General features: G+C 44.9%; 1 protein-coding gene and 1 non-coding gene across 2 annotated transcripts in view; both read left to right on the plus strand.

Moving 5' to 3' along the window:
• LOC126253664 (CD151 antigen-like) overlaps window positions 1–19,450 on the plus strand; it is a 681,749-nt gene that overhangs the window by 148,866 nt on the left and 513,433 nt on the right. The window lies entirely within an intron of this gene.
• Window positions 17,564–17,647, plus strand: Trnap-ugg (transfer RNA proline (anticodon UGG)). Its single transcript has one exon. It is a non-coding gene; the product is annotated as a tRNA-Pro (tRNA).

Genomic DNA, 19,450 nt, shown 5'->3' on the forward strand with positions numbered 1-19,450 from the left:
GCAGCCGTGGTCTCCGAGCTGATACCCCATGCTGCTGGAAACGTCGTCGAACTGTTCGTGCAGATGGTTGTTGCCATGCAAACGTCCCCATCTGCTGACTCAGGGATCGAGACGTGGCTGGACTATCCGTTACTGCCATGCGGATAAGATGCCTGTCATCTCGACTGCTAGTGATACGAGGCCGTTGGGATCCAGTACGGCATTCCGTATTGCCCTCCTGAACCCACCGATTCCATATTCTGCTAACAGTCATTGGATCTCGATCAACGCGAGCAGCAATGTCGCGATACGATAAACCGCAATCGCGATAGGCTACAATCCGACCTTTATCAAAGTCGGAAACGTGATGGTACGCATTTCTCCTCCTTACACGAGGCATCGCAACAACATTTCATCAGGCAACGCCGGTCAACTGGTGTTTGTGTATGAGAAGTCGGTTGGAAACTTTCCTCGTGTCAGAACGTTGTAGGTGTCGCCACCGGCGCCAACCTCGTGTGAATGCTCCGAAAAGCTAATCATTTGCATATCACAGCATCTTCTTCCTGTCGGTTAAATTTCGCGTCTGTAGCACGTCATCTTCGTGGTGTACCAATTTTAATGGCCAATAATGTAGGTTGCGAGTTGAGATGCGTCGTTCGCGAACTAACGGGTCCAAAGGAACGGTTCACCTAGATGAACAGAAAGAGCGAGGAACGAATTCTAAGGAACGGTCTTCCATAGTTCACTTCTGTCCCGGCTTTCTACCTGTAGTTTCCGGGAACGGGACACGGTCGGTCTCGTTCCAGCCTTGATCTCGTTCCCCTCTCTGTCCGGTCTCGTCCTTCTTCGCGTGGCTCCGTCGCAGTTCCACCTCCCGACTGCTCCTAGTTAGCTCAGCATCGAGTTGCTGTTGTTCGTTTCGTTCGCTGCGCACGCCCATTCTAGATCTGTTTCAAACATTTTTTGAACTCTGATCTTTTGGCTCTTTTCGTATTCTATTCAGCGTCCATGACCGGTAATTAAAATGTATTTCATAATAACGTGAACTACATAAAAACTACGTGGTATGTAATACATACATCTTTTCAGATAACAAAACGGCGTATCAGCTTACTTCACTGTTTCGATAAACTGCAGAAGAAATACTTCTAAAAAGACAAGACTTTTCGTTATCACAGATGCAAAGGACGTCGCCACGGCACACACGAGTGGCCATTTTCCGTCTTTGTCAGATCCAAGGTAAAAGAGCATGTTCATTGTTATGGAAGGCAGACCGACTTACAACCCAATTAAGCCCGCGCTTCGTAATCGAGTGTATGGTGTCACATTTTCTAAAGAGAATATGATAACTCCTACAATATTATTTCAGTAGTACAGGGTGTTGTTGTTGTTGTGGTCTTCAGTCCTGAGACTGGTTCGACGCAGCTCTCCACGCTACTCTATCCTGTGCAAGCTTCTTCATCTCCCAGTACTTACTGCAACCTACGTCCTTCTGAATCTGCTTAGTGTATTCACCTCTTGGTCTCCCTCTACGATTTTTACCCCCCACACTGCCCTCCAATGCTAACTTTGTGATCCCTTGATGCCTCAGAACATGTCCTACCAACCGGTCCCTCCTTGTTGTCAAGTTGTGCCACAAACTCCTCTTCTCCCCAATCCTATTCAGTACCTCCTCATTAGTTATGTGACCTACCCATCTAATCTTCAGCAATCTTCTGTAGCACCACATTTCGAAAGCTTCTATTCTCTTCTTGTCCACACTATTTATCATCCATGTTTCACTTCCATACATGGCTACACTCCATACAAATACTTTCAGAAACGACTTCCTGACACTTAAATCTATACTCGATGTTAACAAATTTCCCTTCTTCAGAAACGCTTTCCTTGCCATTGCCAGTCTACATTTTATGTCGTCTCTACTTCGACCATCATCAGTTATTTTGCTCCCCAAATAGCAAAACTCCTTTACAACTTTAAGTGTCTCATTTCCTAACCTAATTCCCTCAGCATCACCCGACTTAATTCGACTACATTCCATTATCCTCGTTTTCGTTTCGTTGATGTTCATCTTATACCCTCCCTTCAAGACACTGTCCATTCCATTCACCTGCTCTTCAAAGTCCTTTACTGTCTCTGACAGAATTACAATGTCATAGACCAACCTCAAAGTTTTTATTTCTTCTCCATGGATCTTCATACCTACTCCGATTTTTCCTTTTGTTTCCTTTACTGCTTGCTCAATATACAGATTGAATAACATCGGGGAGAGGCTACAACCCTGTCTCACTCCCTTCCCAACCACTGCTTCCCTTTCATACCCCTCGACTCTTATAACTGCCATCTGGTTTCTGTACAAATTGTAAATCGCCTCTCGCTTCCTGTATTTTACCCCTGCCACCTTCAGAATTTGAAAGAGAGTATTCCAGTCAACATTGTCAAAACCTTTCTCTAAGTCAACAAATGCTAGAAACGTAGGTTTACCTTTCCTTAATCTTTCTTCTAAGATAAGTCGTAGGGTCAGTATTGCCTCACGTGTTTCCATATTTCTACGGAATCCAAACTGATCTTCCCCGAGGTCGGCTTCTACTAGTTTTTCCATTCGTCTGTAAAGAATTTGCGTTAGTATTTTGCAGCTGTGACTTATTAAACTCATTGTTCGGTAATTTTTACATCCGTCAACACCTGCTTTCTTTGGGATTGGAATTATTATATTCGTCTTGAAGTCTGAGGGTATTTCACCTGTCTCATACATATTTCTCACCAGATGGTAGAGTTTTGTCAGGACTGGCTCTCCCAAGGCCGTCAGTAGTTCTAATGGAATGTTGTCTACTCCCGGGGCCTTGTTTCGACTCAGGTCTTTCAGTGCCCTGTCAAACTCTTCACGCAGTATAATATCTCCCATTTCGTCTTCATCTACATTCTCTTCCATTTCCAGAATATTGTCCTCAAGCACATCGCCCTTGTATAGACCCTCTATATACTCCTTCCACCTTTCTTCTTTCCCTTCTTTGCTTAGAACTGGGTTGCCATCTGAGCTCTTGATATTCATACAAGTGGTTCTCTTTTCTCCAAAGGTCTCTTTAATTTTCCTGTAGGCAGTATCTATCTTAGCCCTAGTGAGATAAGCCTCTACATGCTCAAATTTGTCCTCTAGCCATCCCTGCTTAGCTATTTTGCACTTCCTGTCGATCTCATTTTTGAGACGTTTGTATTCCTTTTTGCCTGCTTCATTTACTGTATTTTTGTATTTTCTCCTTTCATCAATTAAATTCAATATTTCTTCTGTTACCCAAGGATTTCTACTAGCCCTCGTCTTTTTACCTACTTGATCCTCTGTGGCCTTCACTACTTCTTCCCTCAGAGCTGCCCATTCTTCTTCTACTGTATTTCTTTCCCCCATTTGTGACAATTGTTCCCTTATGCTCTCCCTGAAACTCTGTACAACCTCTGGTTTAATCAGTTTGTCCAGATCCCATCTCCTTAAATTCCCACCTTTTTGCAGTTTCTTCATTTTTAATCTACAGCTCATAACCAATAGATTGTGGTCAGAGTCCACATCTGCCCCTAGAAATGTCTTACAATTTAATACCTGGTTCCTAAATCTCTGTCTTACCATTATATAATCTATCTGATACCTTTCAGTATCTCCAGGATTCTTCCAGGTATACAACCTTCTCTTATGATTCTTGAACCAAGTGTTAGCTATCATTAAGTTAAGCTCTGTGCAAAATTCTACAAGGCTGCTTCCTCTTTCATTTCTTCCCCCCAATCCATATTCACCTACTATGTATCCTTCTCTCCCTTTTCCTGCTTTCGAATTCCAGTCACCCATGACTATTAAATTTTCGTCTCCCTTCACTACCTGAATAATTTCTTTCATCTCATCATACATTTCATCAGTTTCTTCATCATCTGCAGAGCTAGTTGGCATATAAACTTGTACTATTGTAGTAGGTGTGGGCTTCGTGTCTATTTTGGCCACTATAATACGCTCACTATGCTGTTTGTAGTAGCTTACCCGCACTCCTATTTTTTTATTCATTATTACACCTACTCCTGCATTACCCCTATTTGATTTAGTATTTATAGCCCTGTATTCACCTGACCAAAAGTCTTGTTCCTCCTGCCACCGAACTTCACTAATTCCCACTATATCTAACATTAACCTATCCATTTCCCTTTTTAAATTTTCTAATCTACCTGCCCGATTAAGGGATCTGACTTTCCACGCTCCGATCCGTAGAACGCCAGTTTTCTTTCTCCTGATAACGACGTCCTCTTGAGTAGTCCCCGCCCGGAGATCCGAACGGGGGACTATTTTACCTCCGGAGTATTTTACCCAAGACGACGCCATCATCATTTAACCATACAGTAAAGCTGCATGCCCTCGGAAAAATTAGGTACAGGGTGGGGCACGAAAAATCGGCCCCGAGTACTAGACTGCTCATTGTCGCTTACCAATCGTCAGCTATTGTTTCGAGGTTTTTGTTTGCATTAGCTTATTTGTTATTTCTTCACTGCCTAATTATTACATGTGTATCTATTCTGCTTGTAGCTGTCAACAAATCGTGCGCAATTGGCGAGCAGCCTGTACACGGGGCCAGTTTTTCGTGCGCCACCTTATATTATTTCACTGCGATCAGCCACATAGCGCTACAGTTGGCTAAACAAGATGTTTAGGACAATCACGAAAATTACAAGTGTGTGACGATTCTGTAATGAATAACAATTCTGTATCCCAGGGGGGAGGCAAGTTTCTCCTCTTGGCGCGTTCCATCTTCAGTTAGCTACGCTCACCGATAGATCTGTATTTACAGATTGAAAAATTGCGCAGGTCGCACCAGTGTTTAAGAAGGGTAGTAGGAGTAATCCATCGAACTACAGACCTATATCATTGACGTCGGTTTGCAGTAGGGTTTTGGAGCATATACTTTATTGAAACGTTATGAATCACCTCGAAGGGAACGATCTACTGATACGTAATCAGCACGGTTTCAGAAAACGTCGTTCTTGTGCAACGCAAATGGCTCTGAGCACTATGGGACTCAACTGCGGAGGTCATTAGTCCCCTAGAACTTAGAACTAGTTAAACCTAACTAACCTAAGGACATCACACACATCCATGCCCGAGGCAGGATTCGAACCTGCGACCGTAGCGGTCTCGCGGTTCCAGACTGCAGCGCCAGAACCGCGCGGCCACTTCGGCCGGCTGTGCAACGCAGCTAGCTCCTTATTCGCACGAAGTAATGGCCGCTATCGACTGGGGATCTCAAGTGATTCCGTATTTCTAGATTTCCGGAAAGGTTTTGACACCATTCCTCACAAGCGACTTTTAATCAAGCTGCGGGCCTATGGGGTATCGTCTCAGTTGTGCGACTGGATTCGTGATTTCCTGTCAGGAAGGTCGCAGTTCGCAGTAATAGACGGCAAATCATCGAGTAAAACTGAACTGATATCAGGTGTTCCCCAGGGAAGCGTCCTGGGACCTCTGCTGTTCCTGATCTATATAAATGACCTGGGTGACAATCTGAGCAGTTCTCTTAGGTTGTTCGCAGATGATGCTGTAATTTACTGTCTAGTAAGGTCATCCGAAGACCAGTATCAGTTGCAAAGCGATTTAGAAAAGATTGCTGTATGGTGTGGCAGGTGTTAGTTGACGCTAAATAACGAAACGTGTGTGGTGATCCACATGAGTTCCAAAAGAAATCCGTTGGAATTCGATTACTCGATAAATAGTACAATTCTCAAGGCTCTCAATTCAACTAACTACCTGGGTGTAAAAATTACGAACAACTTCAGTTGGAAAGACCACATAGATAATATTGTGGGGAAGGCGAGCCAAGGGTTGCGTTTCATTGGCAGGACACTTAGAAGATGCAACAAGTCCACTAAAGAGACAGCTTACACTACACTCGTTCGTCCTCTGTTGGAATATTGCTGCGCGGTGTGGGATCCTTACCAGGTGGGATTGACGGTGGACATCGAAAGGGTGCAAAAAAGGGCAGCTCGTTTTGTATTATCACGTAATAGGGGCGAGAGAGTTGGGATGGAAGTCATTAAAGCAAAGACGTTTTTCGTCACGGCGAGATCTACACTCCTGGAAATTGAAATAAGAACACCGTGAATTCATTGTCCCAGGAAGGGGAAACTTTATTGACACATTCCTGGGGTCAGATACATCACATGATCACACTGACAGAACCACAGGCACATAGACACAGGCAACAGAGCATGCACAATGTCGGCACTAGTACAGTGTATATCCACCTTTCGCAGCAATGCAGGCTGCTATTCTCCCATGGAGACGATCGTAGAGATGCTGGATGTAGTCCTGTGGAACGGCTTGCCATGCCATTTCCACCTGGCGCCTCAGTTGGACCAGCGTTCGTGCTGGACGTGCAGACCGCGTGAGACGACGCTTCATCCAGTCCCAAACATGCTCAATGGGGGACAGATCCGGAGATCTTGCTGGCCAGGGTAGTTGACTTACACCTTCTAGAGCACGTTGGGTGGCACGGGATACATGCGGACGTGCATTGTCCTGTTGGAACAGCAAGTTCCCTTGCCGGTCTAGGAATGGTAGAACGATGGGTTCGATGACGGTTTGGATGTACCGTGCACTATTCAGTGTCCCCTCGACGATCACCAGTGGTGTACGGCCAGTGTAGGAGATCGCTCCCCACACCATGATGCCGGGTGTTGGCCCTGTGTGCCTCGGTCGTATGCAGTCCTGATTGTGGCGCTCACCTGCACGGCGCCAAACACGCATACGACCATCATTGGCACCAAGGCAGAAGCGACTCTCATCGCTGAAGACGACACGTCTCCATTCGTCCCTCCATTCACGCCTGTCGCGACACCACTGGAGGCGGGCTGCACGATGTTGGGGCGTGAGCGGAAGACGGCCTAACGGTGTGCGGGACCGTAGCCCAGCTTCATGGAGACGGTTGCGAATGGTCCTCGCCGATACCCCAGGAGCAACAGTGTCCCTAATTTGCTGGGAAGTGGCGGTGCGGTCCCCTACGGCACTGCGTAGGATCCTGCGGTCTTGGCGTGCATCCGTGCGTCGCTGCGGTCCGGTCCCAGGCCGACCGGCACGTGCACCTTCCGCCGACCACTGGCGACAACATCGATGTACTGTGGAGACCTCACGCCCCACGTGTTGAGCAATTCGGCGGTACGTCCACCCGGCCTCCCGCATGCCCACTATACGCCCTCGCTCAAAGTCCGTCAACTGCACATACGGTTCACGTCCACGCTGTCGCGGCATGCTACCAGTGTTAAAGACTGCGATGGAGCTCCGTATGCCACGGCAAACTGGCTGACACTGACGGCGGCGGTGCACAAATGCTGCGCAGCTAGCGCCATTCGACGGCCAACACCGCGGTTCGTGGTGTGTCCGCTGTGCCGTGCGTGTGATCATTGCTTGTACAGCCCTCTCGCAGTGTCCGGAGCAAGTATGGTGGGTCTGACACACCGGTGTCAATGTGTTCTTTTTTCCATTTCCAGGAGTGTATTTAAGAAATTTCAGTCACCAGCTTTCTCTTCCGAATGCGAAAATATTTTGTTGAGGCCAACCTACATAGGTAGGAATTATCATCAAAATAAAATAAGAGAAATCAGAGCTCGAACATAAAGGTTTATGTGTTGGTTTTTCCCGCGCGCTTTTCGGGAGTGGAATGTTAGAGAGATAGTATGATTGTGGTTCGATCAACCCTCTGCCAAGCACTTAAATGTGAATTGGAGAGTAATCATGTAGATGTACTAATTTTCAATTTTTCATACGAGCCACATACCAAGCAGAATGAACGTTGAACGAGTAAAAATGAACGGTTCCCAAGAAGGGGCGATTACCAGCGGACTGGTTGCCAAGGGTGAGCGACTCTGCCCATCTATAGTTGCTAGGCCCCGGTGGCGTACGGCCTGCCTACCGCTGGATGTCGCCGCGCACTGCGACGCGATATTTGCATCGTAAACAAGCGCTGCTGCTGCTACGGCGCGCTGTTGCCGTTTTTTGTAACGCCACTCGCTTCCCACCTGCTGGGAACGGAAATCTCCGAGCCACAGCGTCCGTCACCCTCATCTCTCATCTCAAGGTGAGAGTGACTCACCTATGGCGTTCCGATATTACTGATCATATCACTGTTCATATGACCTATGAAACGGGTATCGATACCAAGTACACGAGCATTTGAATGTAACGAAAGGTGTATCAGAGTATCGGTAGCGTTAGTAAATGTCATTGAAGTAAATAATAACCTTTGCGCTACTAATTGAGTGCGGTATCTATACGGTCCAGTCATATTAACGTGAACACCGCCTCTGCTAGAAATCAATGTGCAACAACCTCTCACCGACGGTAGGCGGCAGCACTAGGGTACATAAAGCGTGTAGGAGGACGCGAAAAACAACGCAGGCATTGAATGTAACTCCATGTCCTGTTTGGAGTATGGGACTACGGCTGGTGAATAGCCAATAAAACAATACCAATGGCTGTTATTTAGGTAAAGTTAGCTTTGAAAAGCGCGCCGCAGCGCGTAGCGTGAAGCAGTCGCCATCCGTTTTTTGGCGGTGGCGCCTTTGCCGCAATTGAAGACTTAGGTGTCTCCCTCTAGCGGGAAAGGGGAAAAGTGGGCTGTTCGCGTGGGTTTAAGAAGTGGCTGTATGGGCTCTCGTGGAGAGTCAGCAGTCGGGGCATCAAGAAGCGACTTCTCTGCCGGTGCTAGGGGGACAGCACGCAGACCGCGGCGTCAGCGTAAGCGACGCGAGCAGCGGCTCCGTGGTATGGGGCGTTAACTGCTCGTCGCGAGAGGAATCTTCCTGAGCGTGGGTCCGCGAGGGGCCTAATCTGCAGTTCGGCTGTATGCTGTCGACCGGCGAGGAGGTTCTGAAAATCGGCGCGCCTTCCTGCGTCCGTTGAAACGGCTGGCAGCGGGTGGCTCGGCAGAGCATTTGCAGGTGCTACGTTGGTTCAGTCCTGGGAGTCGTAACGCACCAGAAGTTGAGTATTGATTGTTAACAGATTTTATGAAGTTTAATTGAATTCAATGTACTTATTCTTGTTGATTACACCAGCCGAATTTTTTTTTGGGGGGGGGAGGGGGGGGTGTCCCGCCATTCATTCTCGTCTGCCCACCCGCGGGAAAATGGAAATATTGGAAAGGGTGGTCCGTTTGTCCCATTTTGAGAACGAAAGGAGGGGAGTCAGAGTAAATCTGGTTCGGATTGCTTCTTTCCCCTCCCGGCTTACCTCCGGGTTTATTCGACTGTTAGCCTCTGCCATGTCTGTGAAAGTCTAAGGATCCAATGGCTGTACTGTTTAAAATGCAAGGCACTAAGACCTGATCCATTCTCTCGCCTGCCATAACTAGTATTACTAGACTCACGTGTAAAAGGTACTCTAAGAAAGAAGAAAAATTCCTTTTGCCTCGTGGTAAGAACTAGTCAACTGCATAACGATTTCCTGCTCATCTGGAAGCTGTAACTTACGTAAATTTGTGGTTATGTATATTTGGGTATAATCAGGCAAGGTTAATGTACACCGAAGTGGATTTTTTATATTGTTTCTAGTTAGGAAAAACTGTTGTGTGTTTTTCCATTTCAGTAGCTTTTAAGGCATTTACTCGACGTAGTTACGTGTTTTATACAGGTAGTTGGTTATTAGTGTGTTTTCTTGCGATGCAAAAGTTTGCCATTTCATTACGTGTAGAAATTGTTGCCTTGAAACAAAAGTTCGAAAGTCCTGCCAGGCGATCGTGTGTGTTTGCCGTAAGTTGACTGGCAGAAATTTGTAAAATTTATTTTTTATATATTTTGGAAATGTTAATGGTATTAACTGTGAATGTCCACCCGTGTACATGACTCATGCGTTTTGGTTCTTCTATTTTGAGAACTTATGTAAACAGGAGTGTCTTTGTATGTTGCAGACAAGTTAGATTCTGCGCCATTTAATGAATGGTGTGAAATTCACCTGTATTTTAGCTGAGCTTGAAATATTATACAGCGTCGCGTTGTATACGTTAAATTGCTTGCCTGTACTTGCGTGAATTTTTTTATAATAATTTAATAATTTAAAAGTCCTTTCCTATCGTAAATTGTGACTTATTTGTTAAATGTTTGTTGGTTTTTTTTTTAAAAAAATCGTAAAGTCTTGCACCAAATTTGAATAAAGAGTGTTACTAAAAATTGTGTGTAATTTCAGGAGTTATTCCTTGGCACCTACTTCCACTCTACATTTTGTGTACTGATTGAGATTAATAACCTTTGGTGATCCAGTAGTAATTTTATGGTTCATCTAGCATATGAGACTGCAGGCTTTCTCGGCGAATCTCGATGACAAAATCTTGTCGGGTGGACAGCCGACTCAATGTGTTGTTCTCCAGCAACGTTTCAGCAAGTTTCTTACTTGCCATCTTCAGGCGAAGATGGCAAGTAAGAAACTTGCTGAAACGTTGCTGGAGAACAACACATTGTTTCGGCTTTCAGGCTACCAGTTTCGACGATAAACTACGGTTGACAGTTGTCCAAGGAGCACGCATGCCCGTAATAATCGTTACGAGACCAGTTAATAGTGCTGCTGTATTTTGTAACACGAAGGTTACTCGATTGAAGCAGGCCTGAAGACGACGTAGTGTATCGTCGAAACTGATAGCTAAAAATAAAACCTAAATGACGGCTATTGGCATCGTTTTATTGAATGCAGGCGTTGTCGTAATGCGGTAACGGAACGAATTATCTGACGTCCACAAGGGAATGGTCATTGGCTTTCGAGTCAAGTGTGGAAGCATTTTGGAAGCGGCTAAGTTTGTAAACTATTCGCGTGCCGCCGTTATTATACACTACTGGCCATTAAAATTGCTACACCACGAAGATGACGTGCTACAGACGCGAAATTTAACCGACAGGAAGAAGATGCTGTGATATGCAAATGATTAGCTCTTCAGAGCATTCACGCAAGGTTGGCGCCGGTGGCGACACCTACAACGTGCTAACATGAGGAAAGTTTCGAATCGGTTTCTCATACACAAACAGCAGTTGACCGGCATTACCTGGTGAAACGTTGTTGTGATGCCTCGTGTAAGGAGGAGAAATGCGTACCATCACGTTTCCGACTTTGATAAAGGTCGGATTGTAGCCTATCGCGATTGCGGTTTATCGTATCGCGACATTGCTGCTCGCGTTGGTCGAGTTCCAATAACTGTTAGGAGGATAGGGAATCGATGGGTTCAGGAGGGTAATACGGAACGCCGTGCTGGAACCCAACGGCCTCGTATCTCTAGCAGTCGAGATGACAGGCATCCTATCCGCATGGCTCTAACGGATCGTGCAGCCACGTCTCGATCCCTGAGTCAACAGATGGGGACGTTTACAAGACAACGACCGTCTACACGAACAGTTCGACGACGTTTGCAGCAACATGGACTATCAGCTCAGAGACCATGGCTGCGGTTACCATTGACGCTGCATCACAGACAGGAGCGCCTGCGATGGTGTACTCAACGACGAACCTGGGTGCACGAATGGCAAAACGTCATTTTTTGGGATGAATCCAGGTTCTGTTTACAGCATCATGATGGTCGCATCCGTGTTTGGCGACATCACGGTGAACTCACATTGGAAGCGTGTATTCGTCATCGCCTTACTGGCGTATCACCCGGCGTGATGGTATGGGGTGCCATTGGTTACACGTCTCGGTCACCTCTTGTTCGCATTGACAGCACTTTGAACAGTGGACGTTACATCTGAGCTGTGTTACGACCCTTGGCTCTATCCTTCATTCGATCCCTGCGAAACCCTACATTTCAGCAGGATAATGCACGACCGCATCTTGCAGGTCCTGTACGGGCCTTTCTGGATACAGAAAATGTTTGACTGTTGCCCTGGCCAGCACATTCTCCAGATCTCTCACCAATTGAAAACGTCTGGTCAATGGTGGCCGAGCAACTGGCTCGTCACAATACGCCAGTCACTACTCTTGATGAACTGTGGTATCGTGTTGAAGCTGCTTGGGCAGCTGTACCTGTACACGCCATCCAAGCTGTGTTTGACTCAATGCCCAGGCGTACCAAGGCCGTTATTACGGCCAGAGGTGGTTGTTCTGGGTACTGATTTCCCCGGATCTATGCACCCAAATTACGTGAAAATGTAATCACATGTCAGTTCTAGTATAATATATTTGTCCAATGAATACCCGTTTATCATCTGGTGTAGCAATTTTAATGGCCAGTAGTGTAATAACCTTTCGCTACTAATTGAGTGAGAATTCAAATGTATGCGGTATCTATACAGCCCAGTCACATTAACGTGAGCACCGTCTGTGCTCGTAGTCAATGTGTAATAACCACTCACAGACGGCAGGCGGCAGCACTGGGGTACATAAAGCGTGTAGGGGGACGCGGAAAACAGTGCAGGCATTGAATGTAGCTCCATCTTCTGCATTGTGCATGGGACTACGGCTGGTCAACAGCCAATAAAATAATACCAATCGCCGTTATTTAGGTTTTATTTTCAGGCTACCAGTTTCGGCGATACACCACAGTTGTCAGTTGACAGTTGCTGACGTCCAAGGAGCACGCATGCCCGTAATGATCTTTACGAGACCAGTTAAAAGTGCTGTAACGAAGGTTACTCGATTAAAGGAGGCCTGAAGACGACGTGGTGTATCGTCGAAACTGGTAGCCTAAAAATAAAACCTAAATAACGGCTATTGGCACTGTTTTATTGGCCGGCCGCGGTGGCCGTGCGGTTCTGGCGCTGCAGTCCGGAACCGCGGGACTGCTACGATCGCAGGTTCGAATCCTGCCTCGGGCATGGGTGTGTGTGATGTCCTTAGGTTAGTTAGGTTTAAGTAGTTCTAAGTTCTAGGGGACTTATGACCTAAGATGTTGAGTCCCATAGTGCTCAGAGCCATTTGAACCATTTGAACCACTGTTTTATTGAATGAAGGTATTGTCGTAATGCGGTAACGGAACAAGTTATCCGACGTCCACAAGCGAATGGTCATTGGCTTTCGAGTCAAGTGTGGAAGCATTTTCGAAACGGCTAAGTTTCTAAACCGTTCGCGTGCCATCGTCGTTAAAGTAGACTGTGCATGGCAAAATGGCGCTATCCATAATCGACATCGAGGCAACTGTGGTGCACCAAGGGCCATAAATGTCAAGAGTGAACGCCAGCTGGGGAGATGTGTACAGGTCGAATAGACGCGTAACTGTTCACCAACTGGCCGCCCAGATGAACCAAGGGGCTCCCGACAGAGTCTCCTCAACGACCGTTCACCGAACGTTACGTTACTGCATATGGGCCTCCTCCTGGTTCATCCACCCATGCTGACTGCTGTTCAACGACGGCAAAAGTTGGCCCTTGCACGGAAATATCGTAACTGGACAGCGCAAGTGGCCTTTCCATATGTATCACGTTTTATGGTCCATCACATAGACGGCCGTCCGCGTGTACGACGTGAAATGTGTGAAAGCAAAGACGCTGCAACAGTTTCGGTCTGGGAGATATTTTCGCTGGATTCCCTGGGTTAACTCGCCATTCTGGAAGGCATAATGGATCAACAAAGTATGCATTTATCCTCGAGGACCATGTCTACCCATACGTGTCGTTTGTTTTTCCTCGGCACGATGGCATCTACCAGCAGGACAACGCAACGTGTCACAAAGCTCACATGCGTCATTCGAATAGCACCAGTATGTGTTTACCGTACACCCCTGGCCACAAAACTCCCCGGAATTAAACCCAATCCAGAAACTGTGGGATCACGTCAATCGGGCTTTCCGCACCATAGATGCTCAACAGAGTAACCTAGCGCAGCTGTTCATGCCACCACAGTTGACATGGTGCCACATTCTTGTCCATAGCTTCCAGAACCTCACTGACACTCTTCATCCATGTCTCACAACTAGCCGAGCGGTCTGAGGCGCTGCAGTCATGGACTGTGCAGCTGGTCCCGGCGGAGGTTCGAGTCCTCCCTCGGGCATCGGTGTGTGTGTGTGTGTGTTTGTCCTTAGGATAATTTAGGTTAAGTAGTGTGTAAGCTTAGGGACTGATGACCTTAGCAGTTAAGTCCCATAAGATTTCACACACATTTGAACATTTGATGGTGATGATGATGATGATGATGATGATGATGATGAACTTGAATCAAACAGAAATGACAGTAAGTCCAAGAGTAAAGTGTGGCCGCGCGGGATTAGCCGAGCGGTCTCGGGCGCTGCAGTCATGGATTGTGCAGCTGGTCCCGGCGGAGGTTCGAGTCCTCCCTCGGGCATGGGTGTATGTGTTTGTCCTTAGGATAATTTAGGTTAAGTAGTGTATAAGCTTAGGGACTGAAGACCTTAGCAGTTAAGTCCCATAAGATTTCACACACATTTGAACATTTTTTTGCCCCACAACAGTCCGCATTGCAAAAAGTCATTATTCAGGCCTTTCACAGGTGGTCGCATTAATGTGACTGGACAGTATATGTAGCGTGCACGAAATACAAGTACGGTAGTAAAAAATACATACCACACGCAGACTATAATAAACAGATCATATTTCTCCAACATACAACAGTAATATTAAGCATGTACCTACTGCCTTGGTTACTGCTTCCAGTATTAATTTTATACCGATATGGTTCGTGCAACCATAGTAAAAAACAGATGCTTATTGCAAATAACAGCTTCTAATAATGCACGTATGGGCAGCAAAAAACGTATGTGAAGGCCTATATTTTGTTTGCAGTTGGAATATTACTCGTTTACAGCTCACATTTTATTCAGTATTAGATTCCAGTCTGTTCATGAAAAACGGCATAATTTCTATATTCGTCAAAAATGGTTCAAATAGCTCTGAGTACTATGAGACTTAACATCTGAGGTCATCAGTCCCCTAGAACTTAGAACTACTTAAACCTAAGTAACCTAAGGACATCACACACACCCATGCCCGAGGCAGGATTCGAACCTGCGACCGTAGCAGCCGCGTGGCTCCGGCCTGAAGCGCCTAGAACCGTTCGGCCACCGCGGCCGGCTTTCTGTATTCTCTCTCATACTCTACATAAGTCCTTTTCCTTCAGGAAAAGCTTAAAAATACTTAGCCAGTCAGTACCTTCCGATATTGCCACTTTCGATACTTTTGTTTAGACTGGAAGTATGAATTAAAAAATGCCTTCAGTCGCAACTTTTCGTGCTATATTAAATACACGATGCATTTCGGATCTTGTGTGTCTATCGTCAGGTGTAATTTGCCTTAAAAGGTGCTTTATTTTTTCTCTTGAATAAGATGAAATGCATATTCCTGTTACTCAAAGGTTTGATGTTAGGTTATGAATTTCGTAAGTCAATAGCGGAACGTATGTGAGAAATATTGGGAAAAAATGAACATTGTAAACTTACCACATGATCCAAGAAAAGCGTTTTTAACTTTTGACGCACCTTCATACATTCTGTTCTCTATCCCGTTCGGACATATCACTTCACTCAACAGGCACATTTGAATACACATGTTTGTAAACACTTCACAGATGTTTTTGTACATGGTGTGATCAAAGATGAATTTATTCGTAGCGCCAGAGATCTAATTGTTTAACAATTGACATATGCAGGGAATAACTTTAGAACAGGTCTTTAAAATTACTGAAATAACTGTGCTTGCGAAATCGTTTGTTCATTTAACATAGATTCTGCTTTTTGATTTTGTGGAGACATGTCGCCAGTTGTTCTAACAAATTTAGGTCTTACCATCAGTGGCTTCATTATGTAGTACTACTAAATTATTTCCTAGTCTGTTGATGACATGTTCCGTTTCCAACATATGTTGTTTAGATATTACCAAACTATCGATGCACATGTTTAGGTATTATCGATCCAAATGCATCGAATCTAGAACTGGAATGTCCTCACGCTCATGATCTATGTTATAGAACTGCGGAGCATATTTTATATTAATGTAAGAGGGTCATACTGAAAGAAATCAGCAAGCCGTTGTTATAACTGCAATTCCAACACTGCAATAAAAACGACTGCATTATGTAATACACAGGATTTACGCTGCGTGCTAACACATTGTGACGTCATCTTTTCAACGCTTTCGTTTATTTCAGGACACTTAATTCTGTCAGAAGATTGTACCTACAAATTTCTACGCTCGAATACATAGTTTTACGTCACACAGAGCGTGTTTTTTGAGGAGTGAGAATACTTCAGAGTTTATACCATATAGCGTATTAGGAAAAAGAGGCAATATCTCAAAATTTTATGACAATTGACATTTACACTGAAATAAGGCAACGTCAATTGACATAATTTATTATCGAAGGACATGAGTATTGTCTGTTCAGCTACACATCAGAAAAGCATGAGAACTAGTTTCGTATCTGTGTGTATAAACATTTTATCATTGACATAATCAGTTATGTTCTGTCGTAAAATGTAAAACTGTAGAGCCATAGAATAGATATTTCGATAAAATAATAACTATATGATAAATGCGATGACTGCCCATGGCATGACAATTACTTACTGAATATTCATACATTAACTGAAGTTAGGATTGTAAATAAATGCATATTTATGCATTAGTGGCATTAACACAAAGGGCAGCGAAGTAAGCTCGAAAGCGTGTTGTCAAGCGAGTGACAACTAGAACCGTGGAGAAAAATGAGAAAAATATTCCCAAAAACACAAAATTTCCTATCAGATACTTAAAAACGCTAATTATCCAGCTAATAAGGACCAGGACAGGTGCACCGTTAAAACGAATTGTTGCATTTACTATATATTTGTTGCGAAAATGAGAGACAGTCACAGAAAACACAAAATTTAGTCTAAAAGGAAATAAATAATTATTCGCCTATGGTGCCACAAGTGTGACGTCAGGTTTGTAGATAAGAAACAAATAGATAATTGTCTTGCTACAAGGCGGAAGTTGTTAATCGGTTTTTGCAGTAACGGGTACGGAAGATTAAATCCAGGTGTACTGCTGCACGAGTTTTTATTGCAGTATTTATAACAGGCATTTAAACTTCGGAGGTCCCCAGACGGCTTTTGAAGCCGCGCTCGTGCACCAGCAGGTCAGCTGATGACGCTCATTAAGATCTCGTTACGCGAATGCAAGGGTCAACTGGGTTCCACAGCCTAATTTGCGAAACGCTAGACGATCGCGGAAGGTCGATTTAATTCGCACTGGCGAACTGTCGAGCCGGCGTCCTAGTTTTCTCCACTCAGCGCAGTCGCAAAATGTGCGACGGGAGTTTTGCAGCTTCAGCTAAACACCACAACATATTTAATTATTAGTGTGAAAAGAGATGAAATAATTTGATTATCTACGCTAGAAGCAATGACTTCCATGTGACGTTTTCGTTTTAGTCGCAATATGTTGCAACATGTAATTATTACGAATATATCAAAAGTTATTGAATAATACTTATAACCCGAGTTACGAAATGGAAAAGTGTTAGGAATGCCTGCATCTTTTCCAAAAAATTGTGGACTTTTTCAGCACATTGCTTAGGAACTATTTATTATAGCCATTGCAGTCTTGAGTAGATAATGTTCCTTCCTTAGCTACTAAGTTAAGTTCACTACAATATCCGGCCTGAGTGGCCGAGTGGTTCTAGGCGCTACAGTCTGGAACTGCGTGACTGCTACGGTCGCAGGTTCGAATCCTGCCTCAGGCATGGATGTGTGTGATGTCCTTAGATTAGTCAGGTTTAAGTAGTTCTAAGTTCTAGGGGTGTGATGACCTCAGAAGTTAAGTCCCATAGTGCTCAGAGCCATCTGAACCATTTGAACCACTACAATAGTTGGCCACAGAATCTACGCTAGTCAGAAACATAAAGAAGGGAATGACTGATGCACAGACATAAATAATGACGCCTCATCCAACACACATCAGTGTTAATTACGTTAATTTAACTTTTGTAGCTAAGGGGGTATTTACGAGGTGAGTCTCTTAGAACGCACCAGAATTTTAAAATTACATTGCGTAGTTCTTTAACAAACATTTTGAAATAGTACATATAAAATATGAGAAGCCATGTTAAGCATTTTTACCAGCACTATACACTATAGTTACTATTTTGGGGCATTTATTTTCTTTCCAGTAATTTTATTAGTTTGACTGGGCGCTTACACATCATTTGCTACCTCAAATAGTGCTTGAAATAAGGGCACCTACCTTAGTGCATCATCCGCACTAATATCTTAAGAAAAAACAGAAAATTTAAACCAGGAGAACAGAGACATAAATCGGTTCCAGTTGCTCCTTGACACCAACATTTTCGAGGAAGTAATGGAGCTGCTTGTCTTCGCATGATCTTTTTTCTGTTTTTTTTTTTTCCAGGGCAGGCTGTTGCAGGACTTCTCCCTTTTCAGCCAAATAGCCCAACAGACTGGGAGAGGCGCAGAAGGAATATCAAATGGGAAATATGATTGGCGTTCTAGGGTAGAGGCCCATGTCTTTCAATCTACTACTCAGACAATGTAATTACAAGTTTTTGTCGTGTGATGGAAAGGTTGACGTTATAATGAGTAGTTTACAGTGCCATTATCTTCGTTTCTGAGTCCGGAAGCGACAAAAATCTGAACGTCGGTACAACATTCATGTTCGTATCGTTCAACCTATAGGGAATTATTCCGAGAAAAACTGTAGTTTGTTGGAACAATGTGTATGCAATTTGTGTCCCACGCTGAAAATGCATAACTGTGTTGCTACAGGCAGAATAGCAGCTTCATCGACAATAAAGCAAGAGCACATGATGATGATGATGATGATGGTGGTGGTGGTGATTGGTTTGTGGGGGGCTCAATTGCGCCGTCATCAGCGCCCGTACAAAGTCCCAATTTTTACACAGTCCAATCCAGCTACTGTCACGAATGATGATGACGGTAATAAAATGATTAGGACAACACAAGCACCCAGTCCGAGGGCAGACAAAATCCCCAACACCGCCGGTAATCGAACTCGGGACACCGTGATCCAGAGGCAGCGACTCTAGCCACTAGACCGCGAGCTGCCGACGCAAGAGCACATGAAGAACAATACCAACATACTCAGTATGTAATTACTTAGTCCTAAGCCCCTGAGTTCACGTTGCGGGAAGATCAGAAAGTAAAAGTAGAGGGATTCGAGCCCGTACTGAGGCTTACCAACAATCGTTCTTCCCGAGAAGCAATACTCGACTGGAACAGCAAAAGGGCCTTGGTTTAGCCGCGGTTGTTCCTTCCCGTTTCTTTCTCTGCCTCGTGATGGCTGGGTGTTGTGTGCTGTCCTTAGGTTAGTTAGGTTTAAGTAGTTCTAAGTTCTAGGGGACTTATGACCACAGCAGTTGAGTCCCATAGTGCTCAGAGCCATTTGAACCATTTGAACCTTCCCGTTTCCACTTCACAATCACATGAGCAACAGTCCACTTGAGCAGCTTCAGAAGGGTTGAAATGCCCCTGATGGATCTGATACCCAGGTGACGTCTACTGACTAGTCC

This window comes from Schistocerca nitens, chromosome 4 (genome assembly GCF_023898315.1).
Source record: "Schistocerca nitens isolate TAMUIC-IGC-003100 chromosome 4, iqSchNite1.1, whole genome shotgun sequence".
In the NCBI taxonomy this organism is placed as follows: Eukaryota; Metazoa; Arthropoda; class Insecta; order Orthoptera; family Acrididae; genus Schistocerca; species Schistocerca nitens.